Source organism: Lissotriton helveticus, chromosome 6 (genome assembly GCF_964261635.1).
Source record: "Lissotriton helveticus chromosome 6, aLisHel1.1, whole genome shotgun sequence".
In the NCBI taxonomy this organism is placed as follows: domain Eukaryota; kingdom Metazoa; phylum Chordata; class Amphibia; order Caudata; family Salamandridae; genus Lissotriton; species Lissotriton helveticus.
In genome coordinates this window covers 789953948-789974987 of record NC_136067.1, presented here as the reverse complement: position 1 = coordinate 789974987, position 21040 = coordinate 789953948, and the positions used below count along the sequence as shown (strand labels likewise).

General features: G+C 44.0%; 1 protein-coding gene across 4 annotated transcripts in view; it reads right to left on the bottom strand.

Moving 5' to 3' along the window:
* LOC144761534 (uncharacterized) overlaps positions 1-21040 on the bottom strand; it is a 292792-nt gene that overhangs the window by 167496 nt on the left and 104256 nt on the right. For 2 of the 4 annotated variants that reach the window (XR_013595769.1, XM_078646851.1), the window contains exon 2: positions 9440-9583. The exons of the other annotated variants lie outside the window; for them this stretch is intronic. The gene's annotated coding sequence lies outside the window, so the exon portion shown is untranslated. The remainder of the gene's footprint in view (positions 1-9439; positions 9584-21040) is intronic. 4 annotated transcript variants of the gene reach the window in all.

Below are 21040 nucleotides of genomic sequence, written 5' to 3'. Positions count from 1 at the left end.
CCTATGTGGAGTATGTAACTTTTTTCTGCAGAGCACTGGATGATTGGCTGAAGGGTAGCAAAGTGAATGATTTTCACGGTCTCTTTGATTTAATTGCATGGGAGCACTTGTCTAGTAATTGTTTTCCTGAGCTGCGCCAGCACCTGATTGATAGCAAGCCGACCCTAGGAAGCTTGCTGAGGAGGTGGACCGCTGGGTCAATATCAGGGTCCACAAGGGTCAAGTGGGATACTCCGCCAAGGTCGGGCAGGGTCCCCAGCAGAAGAGTGGGGGGATAAGGGAAAACAGGGGGAGTTCCAAAGAAGGCCCCAAAGTAATCCCCAAGGGAACCAAGGGAAAAGTTCTCAGCCTCCCCCACCGCAGAAACCAGCTGGGGCCCCGTCAGGTACCCCTGTTCAAAGAGGGCCCCCAAGGTTTTACAAGTGGGTGAACTGGGTAATTTTGCAAATGATCCAAAGTGTCGCCAGTTTGGTAAACCTGCACCCCCGAGTGCAGCCCCCCGGCAGATGGCTAGTGTAGCCCTGGTTAAGGAATGGGTTGTCCAAGGGGGGAAGGTCCCGCAGAGATGTCCCTTGTCTCATTAGGAGACTGTGATATGGTCCAGGAAAACCAACTGCCCATCAACACTAAGAAATATGGGCAGTGGGTGACCATCAATGGCAAGAAGGTGGGGGCTCTTAGAGATACAGGAGCCAGTGTGACAGCTGTCAAGTGTCACCTGGTGTCTCAAGCGCAGGTTGTCCCACATGCATTCTGCCGAGTCAAGAGCGCCGACAACACTGAGAGTCAGTGTCCAAAGGCTCAGGTTCCCTTTGAGTGTGGGGGGGTCTCTGGTACTCTTCAAGTAGCTGTGAGAACTGCCATGCCTGTAGACTGTTTGTTGGGGAACGACTTGGAGAGTTCACCTTGGGAGAAGGTGGAGAAAAGTACTCACCTGCGGATGGTGGGTCTGCCTGACTGGGTGTGCGTGACCACCCGGTCCATGGCAGCCAGTAGGGGTGCTCAAGAGGTCGATGTCCTGTAGCCTGAGGGAGAGGCCCAGGCACCGGCCTTGGAGAGAATGCACAGGAGGCACGGGAAACTGACTCCTTTAGTTCCCACGGTCCAGGAGGAAGCAGACCTTGAGGGGCATTCCCTGGAACCTGCAGGGGAACAGATAGCTGAACTGGTGGACCTGCATGAGCTGACCCATTGGCAGCAAGAAGGAGGCCCCTCCAGGGAGGAATTCTGCAGGGCGCAGAAAGAATGCCCTTCTCTCGAGGGTCTGCGGCAGCAGGCAGCAGCCCAGGCCAATGGTGATCAGTCTGGATCACATTTCATCTATTGGGAGAATGACCTCCTATATTCAGAGCCTAAGGTTTCTGAGCCTGGGTCAGCCCATGCGCTGGTGGTACCCAGAGCTTCAGAGCCTTCCTACTGGGGCTGGCTCACGATGTGCCATTGGCAGGACATTAGGGGCAGGACAAGACCTTTGAAAGGTTTGTCACCCACATTCACTGGCCCCAATTGCGCAAGAGTTCAGACACTCATTGCAGGACCTGCCAGACTTGCCAGGCAAGTGGAAAGAGTGGGAGGAAGCAGAAGGCTCCTCTCCAGTCATTCCCTTTGGTCAGTACCCCATTCCAGCGAGTGGGGATTGACATTGTGGGGCCACTGGACCCCAGGACAGCCATGGGCAACAGGTTTATCCTGGTCCTGGTGGACCATGCCACCCGGTACCCGGAAGCTATCCTTCTGAGGACAGTGACGGCCCCCGTGGTGGGACGTGCACTGATGGGTGGTGTTTGACCGGGGTACCAATTACATATCCAAATATATGAAATCCCTTTGGCAAGAGTGTGGTGTAACCTACAAGTTCACCACACCTTACCACCCCCAAGGAAATGGGTTGGTTGAGAGATTCAACACTACCCTCAAGGGCATGATTATGGGTCTGGAAAAACGCATGAGGCGTAAGTGGGATGTCCTCTTACCATGCCTTCTCTTTGCTTACCGTGAGGTGCCACAGAAGTCTCTAGGGTTCAGCCCCTTTGATCTCCTGTATGGTCACCCAGTGAGAGGACCTCTAAGTCTGGTCAAAGAAGGCTTGGAGCAATCTCCCAGGAAACCTCCCCAGAATGTATATAGCTAAATGCTGGCCTTCAGGAACCAGACTAGGCATTTCAGGCAACTTGCTGAGGCAAATCTGGAAGCCAGCCAGGAGGAGATGAAGCATTGATACGACAAGAATGCCACTCTTGTAGAGCTTCAGCCTGGACAAAAGGTTTTGGTCTTGGCCCCCGTGGAGCCTTGTGCGCTCCAGGGCAAGTGGACCGGGCCCTTTGAGGTTGTGGAGCGCAAGAGTCCTGTTACCTATTTGGTGGACTTGCAGTCTCCCAGGAACCCCTTGAGGGTCCTACATGTCAACGGCATTAAGCCCCACTTGGGGAGGTCCGAAGTGGGCATGGTCTTGGCAACAGATGATGGAATGGAGGAGGAGACTGAGCCTTTTCCTGACCTCCTGGTAGCCACAGAGCAAGATGGGTCAGTGGATGGAGTTAACCTCTCTCCCACCCTGACCCCTGAGCAACAGATTGACTGCCGCCAGCTGCTGGGACAGTTTTCTGATCTGTTCTCCCTGGTTCCTAGTGTCACAGATTGGTGCGTCCATGATGTGGATACAGGAGACAGTTTACCTATGAAGCACAAGGCTTACAGGGTAACTGACAGGGTCAGGGCTTGAATCAAAGAGGAAGTCTCAAAGATGCTTGCCCTTGGGGTGATTGAGTCTTCCAGCAGTCCTTGGGCCAGCCCAGTGGTCTTGGTCCCGAAGGCTGCAGCGCCAGATGCCATACCCGAACTCTGGTTCTGTGTGGACTACAGAGAACTCAATTCAGTCACCAAGACTGACGCTCACCCCATCCCCAGAGCTGATGAGCTCATCGATCGGTTAGGGGCTGCCCCAGCACGTTTGACTTGACGTCTGGGGACTGGCAGATCGACTTGACTGATGGGGCAAAAGAGAGGTCAGCATTCTCCACACCAGATGGGCATTCCCAGTTCCGGGTCATGCCATTTGGGATGAAGAATGCCCCTGCCACCTTTCAGAGGTTGGTCAACCAGGTGTTGGTTGGGCTGCATGACATCGTAGTGTTCAGTGTTACATGGGAGAACATCTACGCCACCTCTGGGAAGTGTTGATGGCACTCCGCAAGGCAGGACTCACGATCAAGGTGAGTAAGTGCCAGATCGGGGAGGGTTCTGTGGTGTACTTGGGACACCAAGTTGGGAGCGGCCAGGTGGCGCCCCTTCAGCCCAAGATTGAAACCATCCTGGCTTGGAAATCCCCCAAAACCCAGACAGAGGTGAGGGCCTTCTTGGGACTCACTGGGTACTACAGGAGGTTTGTCAAGGGGTATGGCAACATTGTTGCACCCTTGACAGAGCTGACTTCCAAGAAGCAGCCAAAGAAAGTGATTTGGACTGACGCCTGTCAAAAAGCTTTTGAGACCCTGAAAACTGCCATGTGCACGGTGCCCGTGCTCCTGGCACCCAACTTCTCCAAAGAGTTCCTTGTGCAGACAGATGCTTCAAAGCATGGTGTAGGGGCGGTTCTCTCACAGATGACTGAGGAGGGCTTTGACCAACCTGTAGCCTTCATCAGTAGGAGGTTACTTCCAGGGGAACAGAGGTTGAGTGCAATTGAGCGTGAGGCTTTTGCTGTGGTCTGGGCATTAAAGAAGCTAAGACCCTACCTGTTTGGGACTCACTTCCGGGTTCAGACAGACCACAGGCCCCTCAGATGGTTGATGCAAATGAGGGGTGAGAATCCAAAGCTGTTGAGGTGGTCCATTTCCCTACAGGGTATGGATTTCACGGTGGAACATCGCCCTGGCACAGATCACGCCAATGCTGACGGTCTGTCCAGATTTTTCCGCCTTAGTGATGAGAACTGGGGTAGGGTAGTTCTCCCCACATTTCAGCTGGAGGGGACACGTGTTAGACCTGGCACCGTGGCATGGGTCTCCCTTCCACTTTTTTGTTACTGTGCCTCATGTGTTTTGCTGGTGTTAGCTGCTCAGAGCACGGTGCCACTGCCAATCAGTGCCACAGTGCAAGTGCTCCCTATATAAAATGTATATGGTGATTGGATTCCATGATTGGCCTATTTGGTTTACTGTCAGACCCCAGTAAAGTGCACCAGGAGTGCCCAGGGATTGTAAATCCAAAATGCTGCTAGTGGGCCTGCAGCACTGGTTGTGCCACCCACAGAAACAGCCTTGTAAAATGTGTCTAAGGTTTGCCATTGCAGAACCTACGTGCAGTTTGGTACTGTCATGCTGACTGGGCAAGTGCACCTACTTGCCAGTCCCCAAACCTTCCCTTACCTTAACTTCATATTAGTCACCCCTATGGTAGGCCCAAGGGCAGGGTGCATTGTAAGTATAAGGTAGGACAAGCCCTGATGTGTGTGGCATGTCCTAATAGTGAATTACAGCCATTTTCGTTTTTCACTATTGTAAGGCTACCTGTTCTCATAGGCCAGAATGGGCTGTTGGAATTGTTACATCCATTGATCCCAACAGACTCAGGGAACATGGTAGAAATTCGATTTTGGTATGCTTGAACTCAGGATAATAAAATACATATTTTAGTAAAGGTTGTTTTAATATTCTGTGTTTGCAAATACCACTTTTAGAAAGTTGGTATTTGCGTGCCTAACCTTTTCAGCCCGCCTCTGCTAGGATGTGTATCTGCTGTCTTGTTTCTGTGAGTGACAGGGCTGGGGAATTCCAGGAGACAGGCTGGGGCTGCCAGGTGGTGAATAGAAAGATTACAGCCAGATGGGTGGGAGGAGTGCACCTAGACTCTGAATAGGCCTGTGCTCTGCCACCACAATACTGGCTCCACCTCCTGTGGAGCGTCTGATGTCTCTGCCTTGCACACTGGAAAGACAAGCCAGAGTCCTGTAAACAAAGTACTCCAAAACTGGGCTGAACTGGGCAAAGGCCCCCTGGCCTGAAAGAATAAAAGAAATGTGGTATAAATATGGGAGCCCTGCTCCCAAGAAATTAGATCCTGCTGAACCAAGAAGAACCTCTGCCTGACGAGAAGGAACTGGGAAAGCTGCAAGGAGGAGTACTGTCCCTGACCTGGTGGATTGGCCTGCAGTGGTTGCCTTGCTGCAAGAGGAGAGGAAAAGACTAAAGAGACTTTATTCAACTTGTGCTTTCAACAATCTCCAAGGACTTGTTGGTGAGCTTGTCCCCTGAACGGAGTCCCAGGATTATTCGACTTCTACTGCCTCAACCCGAGTCGTGGGAATTTGCCGATCTCCCCCTGCCGCTGGAGCCATCAGCAAAGTGAGCCTCGCAAACCCAGACAGCTGTGAAGCCACACATGTGGCCACCCCGAACCGTGTGAGCCCGCTCTGCTTACGAGCTGTAACTTGCACTGTACAGAAGGGCCGCCCACACACCGCTTCACCCTCCCCCTTGACCCGCACTGCTCGCCGTGTCCCAGCCACTGGAATTCCCGATCCGAGCGCACCGCAAGGAAAGTCCGGACCGTACGTTTGAAGCGTACCGGCCTCTTGCACCACGCTACAGAGAGCCCACAAGCAGCCCCGCACTGGAAAGTACGGCCCGTATGCCTGAAACGCACCGGCCGCTTGACATCGCGCTGCTGGGGAATTGAAAGGCATCCCCGCTCGGAAGCACGATGTGTACCAACGCCTCACACAGCGAACGCTCTACGTCTAGGACCATCCACCTCACCCCCGGGGAACCCCGCTCGAACACCTTGGACCGAGACGCCTACAACAAGCCGGGCTCGCATCGAAGAGGGGCCGCCAAACCGCTCCTAGGACTCCTTCGCCTGCACAGGCATCGTCCGCATCCCCAACTTTGCATTTGAAGGTACTGTACGAATCGCACTGTGACTGTGTGGGCACCGGACTAGAGAGTCCACAATGCTGATTTTTAAAACTCTTTAAAGTTACGATCATTCCCGAGAGACACGCACGAACAGCGCGAAGCGCATGGAACTTAATAACTATGCTTTTTAACCCCAAATTGAATTGCTAATAGTAGTGTGGCCCATTTCTAAACATTATGCTGGTCTTGTGCTAAGCCTTACATAAAGATACTTATTTTTATACAAAAATTGGTGTAGTGTCCATGTGTGATGTTGTCACTGAGTTACTGTATGTGTTCACAAATGCTTAACTTATAATGCTCTGAGATAAGCCTGGTCTGCTCGCGCCACACTGCCTAGAGGGTGAGCAGGGGTTATTTGAGAGGGTAATTCCCTTATCCAGACTAGAGGAGAGGGTCCCTGCTTGTCACAAGTCCTTATCTGTGCCAACCAGAGACCCCCAAATCTAACAGTGGCAAATGTAGCTACAGCGAACCTGGGTTGACTGTCTCAGCTATCTGTATGTGCGGCTGCAAAAGCCTAATTCTGATATTAGTCTGATACGCCTATTTCTGCATTAAGAATTAGTGGCGTGGGGTAAACTGAGGAAAACGACAAACGCTTAAGGTGACTGTCCTTCGGGAGGGTTTCTCTTGTAAATTCATTTCTTGGATATCTATCAATGTGCAGAGGCCAAACTAACCTTATAATGGGGATCATTGAGGTATTTCAATTTACAGATTTTTTAACACTGATACAATTTGATCTTATCTATTAATTATTTCAATCTGAGAACCTGACTTCATGTTGTATTATATAGCTCAATTCATTACAGGTCTCATCTTCTTAATGCTATAACTGTAATCTCAATTGATTGTAAGACTCATCTATTTAATAATTGCAGCCGTCTCAGAAGCATTGGTACACATCTGCTATCCACCAGTGGTGTCCAAAAGAAGAACAGAAGAGAGAAGAGGTAATGAAATTTTAAAGATGTTAAGGTAGCAGGGGAGGTACATAACTTTACACATATCTTTAACACGTTTTATTCATAAAAAACTCATTATAATCCTATTTAAGTGATAGCTGACTATACATTTCGAACCTGTTAGCGATTATATTTGAAAAACTCAATAAACAGACATTGAATTTAACATACAGCAATTAGTTCAACCAATGGATAGCTAACTTAACCTCTATCAATTCATGTACACTTGGTTTGAACTTGACAGCATATTTGTGCATAATTTAAGAAGTAATGAAAATCATTGTCAGTGTTATGACCACAGGTGATCGCCCGCATTCTGCAGATCCATTCAGCCTCCTTCTGTCTGAGAGAGAGCTCCCTATCTCCTCCTCACTTATGTACCCTTACATGCTCAATCCTGTGGAACCAGAAGACAGAGTCAATTGGATGGACTTGCCTGTAGTGTTCAGCCTTAGGGTACATGGTGTCTCCACTTGCTAAGGCTCTACGGTGCTCTTGAATTCTCAACTTTAGACTTTGTGTTGTATTCCCTACATAGATCATTCTGCAGGTGCAACCTAGCATATATATCACAAATGATGTATCACAGTTAATGAACTCATTGATATTAATATGTTGAGCGCTGTTGTAGGCAAATTCCTTTGTTGTGTTCTTTCCAAAGTGACACATGTTACATGAGTCACAAGTACAGTGCCATTTGGTTTGGGAGATAGCCATGTTCTCCTACCCTGGCCGATGGTACATAACTTGGGCAGAGTTTGTATTTTGCGGTTTGGAAGCAGGCTTTACAACGCAACAGTTACAACGCATGCAGTTACATTGCATGCCGTTGCAATTAAAAAGGTGTGCAGCAGTGGGTAAAGGGTGTTGCATTTAACTCCAACACCTTCCCTACTGTTGCACACACTGGAGTTGGAATAGAAAATTAAACTATTCCAACTTCCAGCGCTCCCCCAACAGAAAATCGGGGTAATGTTTGGCGTTGCAACGGCATGCGATGTATTGGAATGTGCTGTAACGTCACATATCCTTTAGGGTTAGTCCCTTTCTATAGGTGACTGAGAGATTTTTGGTTAACGCTTTCTTCAGGCTTGGAACATCATGTCAAATGTGCAAATTCTTTTTTTAAATTCTGGAAATGTTATCACTATATGTTGTATATTTAGTGATGAATCTCAGTGTCTTGTCATGGTTATTCCTTTTTCATGGGGTTCTTGTTATCCATAAGGGTTGAGTCTCTATTCAACTGTTGTACCCTAGTTTCTGCAATTTGCAAGTCCCTAATGTTGTAGCCCCTCTTGAAAAACCGTGCTCGGGTATCAGCAAAGTTGGCTTTAAAAGAGGTGTCTTCAGTGCAATACCTCCTTATTCTTACCATCTCCTCATAAGGGATGTTTTTAATCACTGACCATGCATGCACCCTTCATGCATGCAGTTCATCATTACAGGCTGTTTCTTTCCTGAATAAGGTACTCTCGACAACTCCATTTTTCACATAAAAGTGGCGATCCAGGAAACCTATCTCCTCCTTAGGTTGATCCATTTTTAGTCTCACATTGTATGGATTATTTTAGAAACAAAAAATAATCCTGAAGTGCTTCATCAGAACCTGACCATAGGCAGATGATATCATTAATGTATCTCCTTCAAAAGATTATATGCTGGGTCCAGGGGGAGGCATCTCTGCTCCAGGTGTGCTCACTCTCATACCAACCCATAAAGAGACAGGCATAAGAGGAAGCAAACCTGGTGCACATGGCTGTTCCATGGATCTGATCGGACCACTGTCCATTACGAAGGAAAAAATTATTGGTTAGAATTAATGCCATCATCTCCAAGATCATTTTGTTTTGCCCATATGTTATGTTAATCTCCATTTATAACGCGCACGGATACTCAGAAGTATATCATATCAGTCTGCTCCCTCTCTGAACGTGCTGCCATGAGGCCAAATTTGTTCTCAGTGCAGGTACAAAGACTGACAACATCAAATGTGACAAAGCGAAAGTCTTCCGACCATGCAAAATCATTGAATTTCAGTACTACATCCTTACTATCCCTTATGTAAGATGGGAGGTTGACCATACATTTTTGCAACTTAGTATCCAAAAATTCTGACATCTTCTTAGTTGATGAACCCTCCCCTGAAATAATCGGTTGTCTTGGTGGAAATGGGGCCTTTTTGTGTACTTTGGGTAACATATATATATGCAAGGGTATCTGGATTGTTCTGCTTTCAAGAATTTGTTTTCTGAGTCACTCAGAAGGCAGATGTCCCTCCACTCACTAAGTTTTAAATTGATGAGGGATGTCAATTCACCTATAGTATTCACTTTCACATGCAAATAACATGAAACATCATTTAATTGTCGGCATATTTCATTCATGTAGTTTGTCCATTATAACTACATTACTGCCTTTGTCAGTTTTTTTTATTACAATGCTGTTGTCACTCTGGAGTCTACTTAAGGTTTGTCTCTCACTCTCTGGCAGGTTGAAACAAATCTGAGTGGCAAATCTAGTAGGATATTCAAGTTTATACAAATCTTTAGTTACCTTTTCGTGGAAGACATTGATATTCTGATCGTTCAAGCTTGCAGGAATAAATTTGGATTTGGGTCGTGGTCCACTCTCTATAGTAAGGTTCTCTGCAATATGTAAGTCTTGTAGCACAGTTCTTACATCAATATCATCATTGTCCTGAATAGACAAGAGACGGTGATTATTTTGAATGTCTGCAATAATATATGATATGGTTGAATATCCCTCTGTAGGATTAAGGACGTCAGATAATCGATCATGAAAATAGTCTTTTAATTTCAGAGTTTTGACAAATTTGAACAAATCAATGTGTACATCAATTAGATCATCATTTTGTGTTGGATCGTAGCCCAAACCTTTACTTAACAAACTCAATTCATCGCCAATTGGTATTTTAGACAAATTAATGATTTCTAATTCATTAGAGTATTCAGTACTGTGTAGAGACCCTGCGTCTTCCCCGTCTGTAACAGTGATACCCAATAAGTTTGCTTTGATTTTGTCATCATCCCCTCTCTGTCCACCTGCACTCCTTTTGCATTTCCTTTGGCACCTCCTCCCCCCTCTCCTGTTTTTTGGTTTTGCTTTTTTCATTATTTGCTGCTGATTCTTAGCTTTGCCAATTCTTTCTGACATGAGGATGTTCCCTCCCCTAGAAGGATCTAATTTAAATTGCTGCTTGAAGCAGCGCTGTATCTGTGAGGCGATCAAGATACTGCTTGCTGAGCGTGTATCGTCTATCTCATCTCTCTCTCTTTTTCTGCCTTCTGGAATCTGAACTGTGTTGTATGTTTTGGCAAAGGTGTAAATATGACCTTCTCTGTGGTCTCTATTGTCACGCTTGATTTTCCTCATCTTTTTATCTTTTAGGTATTGCTGATAATTTTCAATTACTTTTTTTTAAATATCATAGTTTTTCTCAACAAAATCTCTAGCTTCTATTGTTTCAATTTCCCTTTCTACCACCCCAATGTCTGATAGCAGCTTTGCTACTTCATCTATTGCATGTCTAATAAGTATTTGCATCATTACTAATGAGGCCCCTACCAGAGTGGCCTCCCACTCTTTCAGTAGATCTTTGCTAAGATCCTCAAAGGTTGGGAAAATGAAAATCCACAGACAAGCGTTCTAATTTTAAAAAGAGAGCACGCAAACTCAAAACACTCTGTGCATTGTGAACCACAGTTGGGGTGGTGGAACTTCATCTAAATAGGTCCTGTGCCAGTTCTTCCCATCTGTCCTTAAACCGTGGCATATTAAACTTCTATAAAGCAGAAATGAGTGCAATCCACATGTGAATATTTGATGGTACTGACAACGTTGAAGTTTTTCATGTTATCAGTTATGTCCGTCAGTCATTTTGTGTTTTTTTTAATGTTTTTCTACTTTCTTTTTTACAGCCTTGGCGAAGTGCCACGATTTTATTTTGGGAATTAAATGTGTTGACTGGTTCTTCTATGAATAAGCATGAACTTTTGAATAAAGAACTTTCTTGAAGAATTATTATGGACTGAATCTACTTTCTTGGTGCATCTCCTTGCTTTCATCAAAAATAAAAGTCTGTATTCAGTGGCACTAAAGGGCAACAACTGCTGAATGATCTGTGCACAATTCTCAAAGACTAAACTGCAGTAATAAAGTGAGGTGCTATCCAACTAGTCCGTCGCTCTGTTCAGTTTTGGTTTTAGATTGAATGTCCACACATTCCTTGTGGTAAGTTTTAATGCGGTTTGTTCAAATAAACCATGATTAAAGGCAGCCATCATGGTAAAAAAAGAATTAGGATGGCTGCTCACACAGCACAGTAGGTGGAAAAAAGTTATTAAAAAACCTTCAAAAGAAAAAAATCCTGGTCATTGCCGGCAAGCAATATGATGATGTTTGGGGGTGGACTGGGGAAGAGGAAAAGATGGGAGGGAGAGAGAGTGAATATTTTCCTTCAGAGCCATTGCAAAGCAATCTCTGATGTTTGCAGTGGAGGCCTACATCACCCAGTCAGAGTACTTTGAGACCAGAATGCTCCTGGGTGAGACATGTACAAGAATTGGACAACCATGAAATCAGTCAGTGCGGAGAGGCTAACCCAAAACCCACTTTAATGATATGTAATATATTAGAATCAATAGTGCTTGTCAACAAAAAGGTAGAGCTTTTTGACCTCAAAATGGCATTTAAATGGAAACTGAGTTTTTACCATATTTACACAGTCAGTACCTGTTGTACCTGACCCTCTCTGCAGGCACCCGCGCCCCCCAACTTTTGCCTTCATAGTTCCAGTTTCGAACCTGTTTTGTTGGCTTGTAGGACTCTGTGCACTTTACCACTGATAACCAGTGCTAAAGGGCTTATACTCTCTCCCCTAAAGAGGGTAATATTAGTATACACCCATTTGGCACATATAATTCAGTTACAAATCCCTAGTAAAGTGGTAATAAATGTACCCAGGGCCTGTAAATTAAATTTGAGCCTGCAGTACATATTGTGCCACCCCCATACGTAGCCTTATTAAACATTTCTCAGGCCGTCCACTACAGCCTGTGTGTAGTTTTAAACAGCCATTTTGCCCTGGAAAAATCGACCTTTCACTATGCCTAAAACTTGCATTTCAATACAAAGAAGTCAATCCCCAGGGAAGGCCCTAAACACCCCAAAGGTAGGTTGTATTGTTTTTAAAAAGATGAACATGTACTTTAAGGTTTTACATGTCCTGGTTGTGAAAAACTCTTTCATTTGGTTTTTAGTACTACAAGGATAACTTCTCCCATAGGATAACATTGGATAAACTTATTACATTTATAAGTGATGCCCTTTTCTTGGGAGCAGGTAGAAATATCATGTTTGCTTTCTAGAGAACTGTTATTTAAAATTATCTTTAATGGTAAAGTCTGATTTTAAGTTACAATTCTGAAAATGCTACTTTTAGAAACATGGCGTTTTCTTGACCTAACCATTTCGTGCCTGCAGCCTGTGTACTGGGTCACATGACTGGGTCTAGTTGACAGTTGTTCTCAGTGTATTCCTCCCAGACAGTATAACAAAGGGAGGGAGACTGGGTGTTAGCAGTATGGACATCCTGATACGATGTGTTGGACAAAACTGTCTCCTACAACACTTGCACTTTAATAGGTCATGCCTTCTGACCTCACAAAGAACTTCGGACTGCCCTTTGTCACCCCAGACATCCTGGGACCAAGGCACGGAGAAAGGAAATAACAGAACCACATGTGGCAGCAGGATGGACCCTAAGTCCAACTCTTTAGTACATTCCTGGACCTGTGGATACTACAGAAGAAGGACTACCCTGCTGTCTGAGGCCTGCCCTACTGTCTGGAAAGGAACACTGGATCTGCTCCTTTAATCCCGGGCTATTTTAAGTGACTCCAAGGGTGAGCGACAGAGAAATAACAAGCTCCAGAAGCCTCTCTGAAACTGCCCAGCTGACGTGCTTCAACTGGACCTGCAATTGGACCTCCCTATTCCCTGCTGGCCTCTGCAAGAGTGAGTTCCTGATCCCAAGACTCACTTCCTCAGGTCCTGGGCCCTTGTTTGGCATCAGAGGCCACACCTCTGAAAACAAAGGAGGAATCCTGAACTTCTAGATTCTTCACGATAAGCCCGTTTGCGCCTAAAGCTTGCCACCCATGCTGACCGCCAAGGCTGAACATCGGTGAACCAGACTCTTAATGCTAGAGTGAGCGCACTCAATGACTTTGCATAGTCTGCACTTCACACTACAGTACACGGTGACCACCAATGTGAAGCTGCAGCAGCTAGTGTCTGCGACGTCCGACAGGATTATTCCACTACAGCAATGACTAATTGCAAAACCTGGCCTGATCTTCATGCTACAGAGATGACCATACGCACCCTCTCCCTGCTCATCGCGGCCTCCTCTACCATGAACTGGGCTCTTCGCACTGTACTTTGAGAAGGCAACTCAACAAGTGGGACGCACCTGGTCCCTGTACCTGGCCCACACTCCATCGCAGTCGGCCTGAACCTGCGACTTTCACCCGGTCCCTCACAAGCAAATAACCATGAGTGAAGCTTTTAGATTTTATGCACAATACATACCTGAAAACTTTGAAAATACATATCTCTGTTTCTACTGATTGGATTTTTGAAACATTGGTGTCAAATAATTTATAAAATGTTGCACTATTTCTCTAAATTGGTTTGGGATATTTCTTGTGTGGGGTTTTCACTTTATGATTGTTTATGTTCTGCATAAATACTTTACACATTGCCTCTAAGTTAAGATTGACTGCTTTGTGCCAAGCTACCAGAAGGTTAAGTATAGTTGACTTTTGTGATTCAGCCTGGCAGGTACTGTGGTTGTTGCTTGAGATGGGTTTATACCCCCCTAAACCATTACCCAATGTTTTAGAATACCACTGTCTTCACTTGGTTTGGTATGAATCTATGTAGTCATTTTTGTGAAATCTCTGAGGCAACAAGCATTTGCAATGCATTCGGTCTCGCCTTTCAGAGTTTATATGTATTTAACTGTGCTGCACATTAGCCTGGGTGCCGAACATCTACTGTTCTTCAACATGGAGCGAAAGTAAGAACCAAACTGCCTGACACGCCAGGTATGGAATCACATGAAGTGAAATATTTCCTTTCAGTGGGAAATGGTATAGTCCAAAGCTCTATTTTTAATATAAAATCATGGCCTTTGGTGGTCATATCACTGAAAATACGAGATTTGAAAAAAATATTATTGTCTACGGGTGCTCGTGGAAGACAATTTCTATGGACTGGAAGTGAAAGAATGCTAAAGTGATTCTGGTATTTTACTGACCTCTGCTAGTCGTTTTCTAGCATGAAAGTTAAAAAGAGGTAGTTGGCAACATTTTTTTTAAAAGAAAGTCCCTAAGCAGATATCAATTCTGGTATTTTACTGATCTCTACTGGTCGTTTTCTGTCAAGACAGTTAAATAGAGACAGTTGAACAGAAAAAAAAGTCCCTAAGTGGAAGCAGACAAGTCCTAGGGCTGATCTCCAGAGCCCACACAGTGCATACACATATAAGTATATACTAAAGTATATACAAGAGGTCTTGAATGATCGGCCTAAAAAGGAGTTGGGTGGTTTGAATGGTTAAAATACAATATCTATGCCATACATTTGTGGATAGTTCACAAACCCGTGTTGCTAGACTATCTGCAGACCAAACCTTCATTTCCAAAATCAAATCCGAGTGACTGAGGTAGCATTTCCTCCCGTTATTCAATGTGGTCTACGATCCTAGTAGTGCTAAGTAGCTGGCCGCAACAGGAACATTTCTGATGTGGATGAGATTACATCATGCAGTGCTCTGTGCCCCTAATATGTTAATAAAAAAGACAATGGGCATGAGCTGGCAGGGACATCATACACTAACTGAGCTGGCCACAACAATAAAAAAACATTTGCTTATGGTTCATAGAGCTCAGGTCTGAGGTGGTGGACCAAAAGGCTGCAGGATGTTAATTGGGTCTGTGACCTCGTCAATACTCCGCAAAATCCTAACACAACAAAAAAACATACAGCTACAAGGTCAGGGCTGTGCAACTTTAGGCCCTGCACTCAACAACAGCCACCGTCTACACACTGTCAAAGGTTGCAAACATCGGGGTTAAAGTTCCTGATAGGGGAAGGTAACAGACAACCGGAGTCAAACCGTGGTCCATGTTTGCTTGCCAGTAGACACTCGTATATCACCACATTCAGCTATTTCCCTTCCCCAGTTCGGCAACCAATGACAACCCCAGATTCCCAGATTCTAGTGCCCTCTCCTGTCCCTTCGTATGTTTTGGATCTCATCTCTTGGCCCTTTACTGTAGTTTGGTTCAGCTCTTACACGGGGCTCTCTCACTAGATTTTAAATAATATTGTATCCAATATTTTACTACGTTTTTAGTTTAAGTCATTTAGAAATGTTTGCAGCTACAGTAAGCTGTGTGGCTATCTCCACTGCCACTCATTGTGCCGCCACAGATCTATATAACGTCTTCAAGGGAGCACCAGCTCATTGCTATTTCCATATCTTTATTACTAGTCTTATATCTATAAAGTCCCAGCTTACTTTCCTTTCCTTCCATGTTGGACCAGGCAAACTCCAGGTGATGGCTTCTGTGGAATTATATCAGACCAAAACGTGTCTATGATGGGGAAGTCGCACATCATGTGGCAGTGTGTTGTGCTGGGTGATGGACATCAAGGGCTGTTTTCCAATACCGTCCCGTAAATATTAATTACTCTGACAGGTGTAAGGTAGACCCTGTGTACCTCTGCATACCTAAACTTAACAACTCAACATCATTAAAATAACAACAAATAAACAAACATAGAAACTATACTGTCCCCTCAGTGCTGTCATCTGTAATGTTCATGGTAGGGTAACATGCAATCCCAGCAGTGATGTCATAGATGTAATTTGGGATGGCATCTGACACATCATATGCGTGGTGATGAGCAGGACATTGGATAGGTGCTCTTCGCTTTTCTCAGAAAACCATAAATGGGTAATTTAATTTTATTACAAAGAGTCTACAAGGACAACAAAGGCCTGCTTATTTCCTGTCTGCGTGGGTGCAACACCATTTTCTCCTCAACACTCAGCTACTGGAAACATATCACAAACTACGTCCTTATTTATATTACAGGTCGTTATAATAAAATTCTGAAAGATCGCGCATGTGCCACTTTGTTGGTTTATACATTGCATAATGCCATGGTAGGGTTTTACCGCACTGTGCGCGATATTAGTATGAAGAACACAGAGATTTTCACTTTTCATCTTAACTAACAAGTATGCTGAAAAAGCAGGGGTGTGTTACTGGATAAACTTTCTGTCATTACTGTCGTTTACAAAGATTTCGTGTTCTCTATGTTTACAGACACTATCAAGGAGACGTTGTGACGAGCTCTTTAACATATCTCCGAACTAAAGGAATTGTGTCTGTTCACGAAGCAGTTTACTCATATGGAAATCTACAAAAGGTGTAATTGTAGGTGGGAGTAAATCTCTTCACAAGTGAGTAGATCAGACGTTGAAGCCTGGCCATTTACAAACCCAAGAGCTTGTGAGCATTCATAAACGTTTGGAAAGCACATCCCTACCCTGTGTACGATCACAGATCTACACTTCTCAAGGGCATAAGTAAACTTGCATTCGGGATGGGAATAGAGAGGAAGGTACCTAAACGGCCGCACAGTAAATGACAGTAAATAACCCCCATAGACTCATTCACCACTTATTTCTAAATTTGGTACACAGTGTGTGGTCTCTTATTAAAAAACTTTTTCATTTGTGTTGCTTTTAATTCAGAAGAGAGTGTGTTACTGTGCGTCCCTTGTATGCTTTTTAAAGTGCACTCCTAGAAAACACCCTAGTGGTACCCAGAATGGGGGAGCAGCTTTGAATTGAATAGGACACAGTTATATTTAGACAGACAAGCCATGACTAGAAAATATTTCCCAAGAAACCTAGGAGGCAACACATTGGGTGAAAAGTCAAATTGATAAATGTTAAAGTGGATAATGTATTTCAACAGTACACACTACTGTACAGATATTAATGTAGGCTCCGCACATCCCACTGCCCCACAGAGTTTGCAAGGAGCCATACTTTTTTGTAAATATAGGAGGTGAGGGGATCACGTGGGATTGGTAGATATTGTGCATTTACCAATGGCTTAACTTAACTTTTATGAAAATCATTTTTAGAAGTGTGGGTGGTGTCAATAAAACACAATAGAACATTGTTGCTCTCTTTTCAAAAAACCCTTGAAGAAGGGCTAAACCAAGGCCCCAAATGCATTGGGTAACATCAATTTCGCAACTGAGGATGATTTATGTTTTTGGCATGCCCAGACAAAGCACAGGATGGGCATATCTGTGGCATGAGAAACTGTTGAAATATAAGTGTCACACGAGTGAACAGAATAATGAAAAACATTTTGGAGTACATGGAATAATTATTGTTGAAAGTGCAAAAGTAGTTGGAAAAACTTTGTGATAATCACGATTGATGCTGTGCACCTGGTATTGGAGGGAAACTCAGCTCCATCCCATATGATGCTATATGTGCCAGGCATGCTTCGTCAGAGCTTAATTTAAGCCGGTGGTTGCCGGTGGGGGCCACCGAGACTCATTTTTGGGGACGGCAATATTATTCCGCCTCGGACATTTACCAAGACAATACAGGGGAAAACACACACAGGAAAAAGATGGGAGAGAAAGGTGGAAAATCGTCACTAAGGGAGAAAGCAGGAAACTGCTAGAGAACTAGAGAAAGATAAAGGGGCAGGCTGTGTCTCGGTAGTGAAGTAATAGGCATAAAGTGGATTTTAAATTGTAGCCTTAGTATTCAGCAGGGACACATTTAATTGCATCGACTGCAAGCTTCTGAGCAGAGTTTTGAGCACCTGTGCTCACTCTTGTACAAATTAGGCACAGGTCATATAGTTTAAATATGATTACATTTTGCAGATTTTAATAGGTCGCATTAGTGCAATTATTCTCAAAGTAAAGGCTAGGGGTATATTTAAAAAAGACCCCATCGCCACCAGAACTTATTTTTTGACGTTTTCGTGATGATACAGGTTTTGCCGTATTTACAAGGCAGCGTTAAGCCACTTAATGTGGCTTAACACTGCCTTGTAAATAAGGCGCTCTTTCATGATACACTCAGCGTGAAAGGGGTGGACAATGGGTGTTGCAGTGGGCGTTCTGCTGCAACACCCATTGATTTTGACGCTGCCAGAAATTTACAAGACTGGCTTAAATAAGTGAAAACCTGGTCTTAATAGGGTGCAATGAGGAGAAATACTTTATTGCTCCTTGTTTTTGCTGGTTTTATGTGTGCTGCATAGTGCATTGTTTTGAAGGAAAATGAATACAGTGAAGGATAGATTCAAATTGTGTTTACGTGCACAAAAGGAGGGGTCTATTGAGGATTACATAACTGTGTTACCGAGGATGGCAGGATTTTCTGCTTTTGAAACAGTAACTTAGGAACAGGTGCTGAGGGACCCAATAATGATAAAGACAAAAAGTAAAAAGATTCAGGAACGGCTATGGCCTGATACAGAATCATCTTTAAGTGTAGTTAATAATATTACTAAGGGCATTGAACATTCCAAGATGTTTGTAAAAGAGATCAGAGGCCAGAGTGTCAAAATTCAAGCTACTAATGCTGAGGTTTCCACAGTTGAAAGTCAGACAGTTTCCACAAGAAGTCTGATGACCCTCGTTAAGAAAGATAAGTGTTGGTGATATTTCTAAATGGTTAAAAGCATTTGGGCTCACTTGCTCCACGTGCCTTGTGCAGACAGAACATTTTATAACGGATATTATGAGAATGTTGCCTCTGGGGAGAATCAATGGTGTTCACACTTTAGAGACTGAAATTAGGGTGAAGAGTAATGTGTATTAAGGAAGGTCTGATCAGATAGGCTTGACTAGAATGTACCTGAGAAAAACTCAGGACAGTTTCCAAGAGCCCTATCACATACGGCAAAATAAGTGGATATTCCAATAAAGCCACATCAAGATTAAGTTAAGGAAAGAAAAGTAAACATGATTTTCTGCATAGCATGTCCTCAAGCGAGAACCTATAGAAAACATGATTTATAGACTTAACCTAATATTGTGTGGATACCACAACCTCAGAATGTCAAATAGCTGGTTTAGCAATAAAATGTTCAGAAATCCCTATTGGGAACCACAGGGAGGGTAGATGTAGTTCTAAGCCTGTTCGCAATATGTAAATAAGAGGACACAGATAAATCAATTTTCCAAAGGGCCACACAATGAGACTATAGGAGAAGGTATCAGGATACATTTCAAGAGAAGTTGTAGAAGGTGAAGAACATCCTTATTTATCTCCATACTTATGGGCGTGCATTAGGATTGTTGCAGCTCTGACCATCAGGAGGTTAGGCTATATGAAGAAACCCCATTTTGGGTGGGTCATCTAAAGGGATATACAGTAAGAGATTTTTTGTGGAAAGTCGCCCAGTGGGAGCACAATTGAGATTTAGATTTACCCTTTTTAATGGTTGGGCTGGAAGTTGACTCTGGCTAGAGTGTCTGTGAACAATGTCTGTTATCTCTAGATAGCTTTAATCGATGGAATCCATGCAACAATGTTTAGTCATACCAATCAACAGAGTGATCCCTAGGCGGAAATATGTTCATCTAATGTGAAGATTTTGTTGGTATATTGACTTTGATCTATGCACCTGAAGCCAGATGTAATCTAAAAGCATGATGCTGTGCCATGAGAACAGATGAGTGACAAAAGGCACATCTTAAAGAGAAAATATGAGCTGTACATATTTACAATAAATTACTAAGGTGACTTTCTGTGCCATAACCTGGACACCCCTAGCCATGTGTGCTGCCCATGTGAACAACACTGTGAATGAATGTCAATTAACACAGTAATGTGATTGGCAACAATGTATACTCTACATGATTAATTTAAGCATTTAAAGCATGCAAACACTACAACAAGGAATGGAGTGTGATGAATTGATATGCAGAGAGTTAGTAATCTAAAATACATTGAAAGTTGTTTCAAGTGCACAGGGCATTGATTGGGGACGATCATTCTAATAAAATATTGAATTAAAACTAAAGCCCTGAACATCGATCTCTATAAGAATTATGCAGACAACAATTATTTAATGCATATTATTTGTACTAAGTCAAGATATATTCAAAGAAGGGGGGTCTCTGAAACAGGAGGTTGTTATACAAAATTGACTGTAGCATATATGCTATAACATAACAAGGAATTGCAAAGCACCTATAACAACTCTACCATTTAGGAGAGATTAAATCTGCTTGGTTACAGTTTAAAAACCTTGGAACAGCCATAGTCTATGTAGGAAGAATGAAATGTAATAATTTGAACGACTCTTCCACATATTTGAAGAGTCGAATCATAGGAAGAGCAAACAATAGCTTGCAAGACACCCACTTTTTGATGCAAATGCAGGCATTCACCTGCAGTGCATCATCTATGGGGGTTCACCTGTTCAGCATGGCAAATTTAATAGGGCCCGTGCCTCATGGAGGAAAAGTCTATGTGACATTGCAATGTCCATGAAAATTTGAAAGAATAATTCAGCCCTACATAATAATTTGAATCAAAGATTATAGAAAATCAGGTTCCAACCTTTAAAGCCCCCTTTTTTCACTTTTGGATCAGATATCATCGCAGAGATAACGTGCTATTAGCAGCGTTTATCTCCAAAGCGATAAAATATCCGGCGATAGCGGCTCAATGTGTGAATATCGCCGGAAATACAGCCATATTCAGGCATCATCGCTAATGGGGACTTAACCTGAATATCCACCTCCCATTGGATATACAGGTTAAGAAGTGGTCTGAGCAGGCATTAGGTTTTGGCCAAAATCGCGCTTAGCGTGAGTTTTGTTATCGCTTTGCCTGCCTTGCTAATAGGCGATAGCTGTGTTAGCGACTGCTTTCAGTCGCTAACAGGTTGGGTACGCCCACTTTGCATGTCATTAGCGATAAATATCGCTGACATGCAAAGCGGGCCCCAAACCTGTAGCTATCGCCTACAAGGTGTCGCTAACTGCTGTTAGCGACAGCTT